The following is a 9,998-nucleotide window of genomic DNA, read 5'->3' on the forward strand; positions in this document are numbered from 1 at the left end:
AGTCACATATGTGACTATTAGGGGTGTTTGGATTTGCGTTTTGAAAATTGATTATGCGTTTTAGATAATCATAATCAAATAATCTGCGCTAGCAAAACGTGGTGTAGATGAGTGGTGTTTGGATTAGATTATGCAGTTTGATATCGCAATAATCAGATAATCAGTCTTCAAGTGTTTGGAAAAATTAAATTATCCCAAATATATTTGGTAAAATGACTAAAATGGACATTTAATTTTATTGTTAAAATTAGGTTATCATAAAATTAGTGTGTATATTTTACTACTTGTATTTTTATTTAGCATATGATATATACTAGAACTATAATAGAAGGTGTAATTTAATCAAAAAGTTACGGTGATTAATCGGTTAAAACTAAAAACTCAAACTCAAACTTTACCAAAAAAAATTAGGATGATTAATGATATAATATATAGTAAATAAATTAAAATAAATTATAGTAAATAATAGATAAACATGAATATAACAATATAATATAAATAGCACACGTTGAATTAGGGAGGCATTATTTGTATTTACGTATGTGAACGAGATTTAAGGACAGTTCGGTAATATCATGAGCTCATACTAGTAAATTCAATACTGCGTTTTGGTGCAGTAACTCATGGCTCACTTCTCCAAAATTGCGTTTTCAAGTTAACATATCGCAAATAATTGATTTTGAAATTCGCTTTGCCAAACACCATTATGTAATTATTTACAACTTCAAAACGTGATAATCAAATAATCTCTTTCAAATCGCATTGTCAAACACCCTCTAAATGTCAGGGTGACAAAAATTACCAACCAATCATGATTTAAGATTAATATATTTTTGTTATTAATTTATTTTTACCCACTAAATTGCAAATTAGATTTTATCACATCAATTAATATTCATTTTATTACTAATAATTATTAATTAAATTAATTTATTTGTATTTACTTATAAGTGTTCACTATTAACTTTTCAAAATCTTTTTTATCAACTTTGATTTTAAATATTTTGATATGTGTTAAATAATATTCAGTTAAAAGTATATGAATGAATAGAGTTTTTAAATGTATTTTCATTTGTATAACTTTCATTAAGTTATTATAACGCACAAATAAAAAAAAAAATTACGGTCAAAATTGACAAAAAAGATTTTCAAAAGTTAATATTCAATAATAGACACTTATAATGGGACGGAGAGAATAACAACTATCAATTATGTGAAAGTAGTTTTTAATTAAATTATCAAATTAATAGTTGAACTTTAAGATAATGGTTTATCAATAGTTAAGATGGAGAGACAAATACAGTATGATTTTATCATCTAAATCAATGAAAATTTAAAGTAATCAATCCATGTAAAAGTTGAAATTCTATTTAAAAAAGATAACTTAATTAACTTATATATATAAGAAGAAATAGCTTTCTATTTATATATAAGAAAAAAGAAGAAAAATGCTCTAACGATACAAGATTAACTGTTGAAAAATAACTTTCTATTTATATATAAGAAGAAAGACCCCCTTGATATTAGTGAGATTTGAATTCGTGAATTTTCGTGTAATAAATTGTTTATAATACAAAACTAGTTAAAGACCCGCGATTTTGCGGGGTTTTTGAATGATTAAATCATTAATTAATACCATATTATATTGTATTTGTTATTTTGCTTTCAATTTGGTTATCCAAACAATCTAACCATTGAAGATGATCAATATGAAGTTGATGTTTCCATAAGAATATTATTTTTAAAATATTTATATTGGCAATTTTTTTTAATATACAGAAGAATAAGATTATACAAACATAAGATCATACATTTTAGTTGTTTAGTTGCAACTCGTGTTTAATGATAAAATCTGTAGCATATCAAAATTACCATCATTCATCGATTGGCATATCTAGCTTCGAACTATTGAATTAAAAGACTAAATAATTTTTTTTAATTACAGTTTATTTTTTAATTACAGTTTATTTTTTTATTACATTCATTAGCAACAATTTTAAATCTTTCGAAAGTTAATAAATACGAATTCTCGTTAAACTTAGAATTAAATAACGAAAAATACTTTTCATTGAAATTGAAATGGCTGCGTACCCAGGTATGTTCGCCTGGTACATGAAAGACAACTTGTCGGTCGTGGAGATCATTGTTGGCTGTGGAGGTTGGTTTTCTTCATTCATTTACTCTATATCAGATTCAGGAGCCAATTCTTTATCACTTTGATGTCCCAAGTAAATTAAACCTGAACTGCTGTCATTTTCATTATTTTCATCATTAGCGATATGATTATTCTGATACTGGTAATGGACATCAATGTTGGTTTGGCCAGTGTGATCACTCGGACTTCCCAAAAAAGAAACATGTATAGTAATATTAACATTAACATAATATTGAACGAAACATTGTAATTAGATATGATGTGTGTAGGCAAAGGAAAATATCAGTTGATGCATATCAGTATCCGTAATGTGTTTTGATGCAAGATGGAAAACGCATGTGTTGTGCCATTGTAAGTCGTTTAAGGTGGGTTGATGTATTATTGGTATGTGTTACTTCATCTTCAAACTTGGTCAAGCACATTTCTTCATCATAAATCATTAAATACCAATAAGCTTGTTGTTACAGTTGATACATGCATTCATCTTTTTCAAGGTGTTCTTAAAATGTTCACGGAAAGTTGTTGTAGATTAATCATTCAACAAAATAACGTTGATCAATATGTAAACTTTGAAGTTGAAGTACTATAAACAAATGTATTAAGTGATAATTGTATTAAGTTTAGAGAAATACCAATTGTTCTTTTTCTGTGTGAACGATATGAACAATTAAACATGATAGAGGGGCGACAGTTTAGACCATATTGTCAAATTAATTGTGATTGGATCAATTGGGTTATGTTTATCTAATATGGGTTGATTGGAGAAGTTATAATCTTAAATTAGTTTAATGGGTCAATTGGAACATACGGGTAAAAAATGGGAATCAAATGGGTCAAAAGATAACCCACAAACATATCTAGCTCCCTAAACACTAAACCTTAAACCTAAACCCTAAATCTAAACCTTAAACATACTAAACCCTAAACTCTAATCAATAAACCCTTAAACCTAAACCCTATAACCTAAATACTAAAATGTAAACCCCAAACCCTAACCTGTAAACAATAAACCTCAAACACTAAATCATAAACACTATACACTAAACTCTAAACCCTAAACCCTATATCTAAACCCTAAACTCTAGAACCTAAACCAACCCTAAACCCTAAACCACCAACGCTACACCCTACACACTAAACCCTAAACCCTAAACCTTAAACCTTAAACCCTAAACCTTAAATTCTAAACCCTAAACCCTAAACTATAAACTCTAAACCCTAAACCACATACCATAAACCCTATACACTGAACCATAAACCCTAAACCTAAACCCTAAATCCTATACACTAAACCCTAAACCCTATATCTATACTCTAAACCATAAATTGTAAAAATAAAACCCCAAACCTGAAACCCTATATCCTAAACATTAAATCATAAATTCTAAAATCTAAACCTTAAACCTTAAAGTCTAAACCATAAACTCTAAACACTAAACCCTAAATCCTATACACTAAACTCTAAACCCTAAACCCAATATCTAAACCCAATATCTAAACCCTAAACCGTCAACCCTTAAACTTACACACTAAACCCTAAACCTTAAACCTTAAACCCCAATCCCTTTTAGAAAAAGGTGTCTTAACTAACGAAAGAAAAATTGAACCAGATACATTTAAACTTTAAACCTTAAACCCTAAACCATAAATCATATACCCTAAACCCTATACACTAAATCATAAACCCTAAACCTAAACCCTAAATTCTATACACTAAACCATAAACCCTAAACACTATATTTATACTCTAAACCATATATTGTATAAATAAAACCCTAAGCCCTAAACCCTATATCCTAAACCTTAAACCATAAATTCTAAAATATAAACCTTAAAGTCTAAAGCATAAACCCTAAACACTAAACCATAAACCCTATACACTAAACTCTAAACCCTAAACTCTATATCTAAACCTTAAACCCTAAACCCTATAAACCCTAAACCTAAATCCTAAATCCTATACACTAAACCCTAAACCATAAACACTATATTTATACTCTAGATCATAAATTGTATAAACAAAACCCTAAACCCTATATCCTAAACCTTAAACCATAAATTCTAAAATGTAAACCCTTAACCCTAAACCATAAACCCTAAACACTAAACCCTAAACCCTATACACTAAACTCTAAAATCAAAACCCTATATCTAAACCCTAAACCCTAAACGTTAAATCAACCCTAAATCATTAACCACCAACCCTTAACCTTACACACTAAACCCTAAACCTTAAACTCCAAACCTTAAACACTATATCCTAAACCCTAAACTATAAATTCTAAAATCTAAACCCTAAACCCTAAACTTTAAAACATATACCACCATGATATGTAACAATGAACATTAGTAAACAATTTATAGATATAATAGTGTAACACATATACAAATATCTAAATGATTGTAATCACACATATGTTCTTATAAAATTCAAGACCAGATGACTACATATGACAAAAAGGACTCGGGACTATGGGAGAGTCCTAAATAGAAATGATGTTTGGCGTCATGTGCAAGATACTAATCCTCAAATTGACCAATACTATGTACATTAGTCAAACTAAGTGCGATTAAATAATAACCATAAATTGCACAATGCACGATTCTGACCCAATCTTTCTTCCCAAGCGCCTTAATATTCTTCTTTACCTTCCACCAAAGTTTCCAATCTATAAATATCACCCAAAATATCCAAAACCAAGCAAATTAGTTTATGTGTTGACTTGAAAAGGTCAAACATTTCATATTGTAACCACATGTCAACTCGAAACATTTCACAAGCTTCCTGTAAATATATTCAAGAACAATTTGTCAAGACATTCAAATCACGACCTTAAACAAAAATTACAAGCATTAGGAATTGGACATATGTATTTTCTGAATGACAAATAATATTGTATGACCATTAGGAATAGTAAGATGTCCCTGAAAGAAACTATTAATGAAATGTATTAACAAAGTGGATATAGGAATTACCAGCAGTTATATATAATCGTAAGAGTCAGAAAATGATTTAACAAAATTATCAGTTACCTTTTCATTAGGAAACATGTTTGCTAAGATGTACATTCTAACATTTACGAAACTAAATCAAATGTGTCAACATTAAACTTATACCATATGCTTCCTAAGCCTCGACCCCCACATAGTAGCATATTGACTTCATTTCTAAGAATTATCTTACGCTTCTGTCTAGATGGGGCAACTCAAAAGTCTTTGTTTGAAATGCTAAATGCATTATTATGAAATGATAATATTTTAAGACAATTTCAACCATGATAACACAAATAAACAATATAACATTTCAAAAATTCAAATGTGTAAAAATATAAATAAAAAAATCTTATTCAAAATAAAGTAACGGACTTAAATTCATTAGTAATCAACATTAAATACATTAGGAGGTGCATTCATTTTTTTTAACAATCATGCGGGATCACCCGGGAAGACTTAACCACTCACGCGTTCATCTAGCACATCACCCAGGGAGACTTAACCAATCTGAAGGCATGAGCGGTAAAACCCCTCCAACACTGCCCCCGCAACTTGATATGCATAAGGTACCCTTGCTCTTTTTCCAGAATTATCCATGTAGATACATTTTGGTTCTTTTGCAACTCCATTCCAGCTCTGAGAAAATCGATGGACTTAAAAGCTAGCTTCTTAAACTCTAACTTATACCGATTATCTTCGTATGTCCCTAGTAACGCACATATCATAATCCAGAAAACACTTGATCCATAAATACACCAGATTATTTATGTAATAATTTTAAAGTTGTCATGTTTTTTTTTTTTTTTTTTTTTTTTTTTTTTTTTTTTTTTTTTGAAAAGCAATATAATTTTATTGATAAGGAAATGATACAACGAGGATTACAACATGAGTAACACTAATATGAGCGAAACTCGAGGACCTATACTAGATATAAAGTAAGAGACTAACAAGATGTAGAATACCCTGATTTCGGAGCAGTATTACCAAACTTAACATCAATCACCATTACCCTCATCATCTACTAGTACATAAAAAGGATTGTTTGTTTCAATTCTATCTTTGGAATATGTCTTATTATTACCTTCACCATCGATGTCCTTCCCTTTATCTCTTTTCCTTAAAACATTCTGATTTCGATTTTTCTGGGACTCCACATTCCAATTTGTTTCCTCCACAACAATATTATCTTTAATACCATGATTATTCTTAACTCCATTTTGCTTGATACCTTTTGCTTCTGTTGACTGCCATTGACTTTTATTATTATCAAAATTCAACTTATGAAATACCCTTCCTTTCTTACTAACATCTTTAGAGCCGTCCTCGACACACTGGTTAATTAAATCAACTGTTTCACCATCATTGTTGTTTTTCAAAGCGTCTTTTAACACTTGTGCTGAAACTTCATCTTCTGTTTTAGGCCTAATTTTACAAGTATTGAAAGAGTGCCCAAACACTTTGCAATGAGTGCATAAAGGCGGTTTCCATTGATAAGTCACCTCAAGTTTACCCACTTTGGCTGGAAAAGAACCAATCGCAGGATAGGAAAATTCGACAACGCTAGGAAGGTCATCAGCTGCATTGACTTCAGTCAAAACTCTAGCAAAACCTAGTCTTCCACTTTTACTTAAACATCTCTCTGAAGTAACTTTGTCCATCAACATAGGCCTACCAATACCACTAACAAGTTTACCTATACTTCTACCACTCCATAGTTCAATGGGTATATTGTGAATGCAAATCCAAATTGGAACTTTTTCAGGTTCAATTTTTTCTAGCCAAACCCCAGGTTCCCACTGATTCACGAAAAAAGGAACATTATTAACTAACCATGGACCACTCTCAAGAACCTCCTTCATACCCTTTTCATTATTAAATTTGCATAAATAAAATCCTGCAGCTGTTTTGACGATTTCTTTAAGGTCATACCTTCGCCACATTCTCCTTAGATGGGCGTTAACAACCCTATATTCCATTGAAGTTCCAATAAAATACCCATATAATTGAAGAGAAAAAGCACTACCGCCCTTCTTAACCTCCTCAGCGGAGAAAACTACTCTCTTTTGACCATTAGACATTAAAAGTGGAGGAATGAACTCCATTTTTAATTCTTCTTCATCTTTGTTTTGTTTTAAGAAGTCAGCAAAAGTGATGTTTGGATTTACCCATGCTCTTGGGGTTTTAGTATTTGTATTGTCTTGCCCATCACTAGTCTCAACCCCTTCCATTTTTGTAGAATTAATCCCAGATACAACATTATCTTTATCACCGCTATTATTATCCCGCGTATTCATTAAATTTACATTGTCACCCAATGTAAATTGGGAGAAATCATCCGGAACAACAATTGACTCTCTAATACCATCATTCTTAAATAATTTAGCAGCATTCTCAGCAGCAGCAAGTAGGTTTACATCAACCGCATTATAATTACCATCTTTAGAACTTTTAAAGAATACCACAGGACTAGCCGGTTTAGCAACAGCAATAGTTTCACCAATAGATTTAGCAATAATATCATCGTTACTAGCAACAATATCATCAATAGAATGATCAGTTACAACAGAATTCTTACCATACCCACCTTTCTTCCTGTTACCCTTGCGTTTTTTAATTACTTCTGGGAGAATTTTTTCATTAGCAGGAATAGAAGAATCACCAACATAAGGAACAAATTGAGCACTCTTCTTTTCCTTTGACGGACCTTCACCAACTTCAATCAGCTGGTTCACTATACCCTTCCTCTTTCTAGAACTATAGGTTTTCAGAATCTTCCTTTCTGAATCACGATTATCCTTCCCAGGTTGATCAATTGGCACATCTCCGTCGTTCTTATTTGGCTGATCAACTTCATCTACCATCAGATTGGAACGTACGACATCATCCATAATCGGAGATGAACGATCCCCATCAGAATCAGATGAAAACGTTTCTCCACTTTTAGAAGTCGCATCCGATGTTCCACGACTAACCGATGGGTTTCGCAAAACCCAAGTAGCACTCTCCATTAAATCTTGGTGCTTTTTCTTCTTCTTGGACACCATGATACTCAACAGAAAGCAATAACAGAAATAGCAGGTTTCTTAAAACTATAACACAAATTTGAAAGCAACAAATCAGACCTATATTCAACTGGGTTTTGGTCGGAAATCCAAGATAGTCTTACTGGAAGAAAACGGCAGCGAACGGCGGTGGATAGGAGGTTCACGCGCCGGCGCGTGTAATTCCGGCAGCCGGAGGAGGCGGCGCGTGGGATGGCGGTGCTGGTCGGATCTGAATGAAAATTTCAGGGTTTGCAATTCGAGTTTGTATGAATCGATTGGTGGGGGTGGTGAGATGTAAAAATCAAAAGAAAAAAACTAAAAATTCGAGGGTGGAAGGCAGTGAACAGTGCCAGATCGCCTTTTAGGAGAGAGAACACATATGAACCCAAGAAAAAATTAAAGTTGTCATGTGACCCGAACCCAGATGAAGAACCTACTCACTTTGTTACCCTACCAGCATCGCATCAAGTTAAGGCCCATACTATCAACCTATGATACACACACAATTTAAATCGAATGGTATGGGTATGTTATAAATTGAATAGTAGTGGTAAGCTATAGTAGTAAACGTAACATACCAGAAGTAAATTGTTGAGGTAGTGGTAAGTTATAATTCTGAGTTAAGTCCTTTTAAGAGGCAAGTGTAATAGTAACATTGTAAGCCTGAGAAGACTTGGTGTTATAATAAGAAGTAGATGAACTGCTCGGTCCTTTTTTGAATCCAACTCTACTCACATGTTTCATTTTGAGACCGGAAATTCAAAGACCGGCCATTCTAAATAGTTCGTTTCTAAATGACTGAATTTAGAAATTGAGTATTAGTCAAAAACACTCGCAAAAACTACTACAGGAAGTAAAAATACGGCATCTAGCAGAACCTATGTTTTTAGGGTACAACTATTTTGAATCTTGTAACTTAAATTAGCATCCAATTTAACATATATACCCGAACAGCCGAACTATTCACTAAATCAAAAATCATATAAAGATTTCATAAATCATGAACTGACTGAAAAAACTTAAACAAGATCTTAAACCATTTATGTCAGGAAAAATTTATTAAAAAACATGAACTAATTAAATCTAACACTAAAATACACATTTCTATACATATTTTGAGACCTAACATACCATGTCTTAGTGCAATAACAATATGTTGAACACATCCAAACCATCTCTACTTCTTTCTCTATGGATCGGTAATCCCTCACTTCTTTCTTTATGGATCGTTAATGTGTGCAAATCAAGAAATGCTTCAGGGCAAGTGGGTGATACTATTTATTGACCTGGACAAATACAAGAGTATTAGTAAACAATTAAAAGCATCAATGAGTAGTAAAAATGTATACCTCACAAATAGTGATGTAGTTTCCATCTGATTTTGACATTTTTTGCATCATTTGCAGTGACAAAACCATTTACAATGCCATCCTGGTCATTTAGGACCCCATGGATCGTCCCAACTGATTTCCCCTGACTTTGGTCAATTTTTAATCTCGGATGGCTAAGATATAAAATTGACGCATTGGTTGAAAGTCACCCAAAGTGTATTTGTTGTGCATAAATCATTACAACCTCCTAAACCATTTTCTTGAAAAAGAATGTAAGGAGATGCCAAAAGAGAATTGATAAACGGGTCTTTTAATATTTCAAAGGTGTGATCGCCTTACACGTAGACAAATTTTATATAAACACATTGTCTATATAACATTGTCTATATAAACACACGTTCTTCTAAAAGTTATCCTCTATTTATGAAGAAATAACATGATATTTTTAGTAAAGTGTATTTAGACCAGAAAACA

Source organism: Rutidosis leptorrhynchoides, chromosome 3 (assembly GCF_046630445.1).
Source record: "Rutidosis leptorrhynchoides isolate AG116_Rl617_1_P2 chromosome 3, CSIRO_AGI_Rlap_v1, whole genome shotgun sequence".
In the NCBI taxonomy this organism is placed as follows: domain Eukaryota; kingdom Viridiplantae; phylum Streptophyta; class Magnoliopsida; order Asterales; family Asteraceae; genus Rutidosis; species Rutidosis leptorrhynchoides.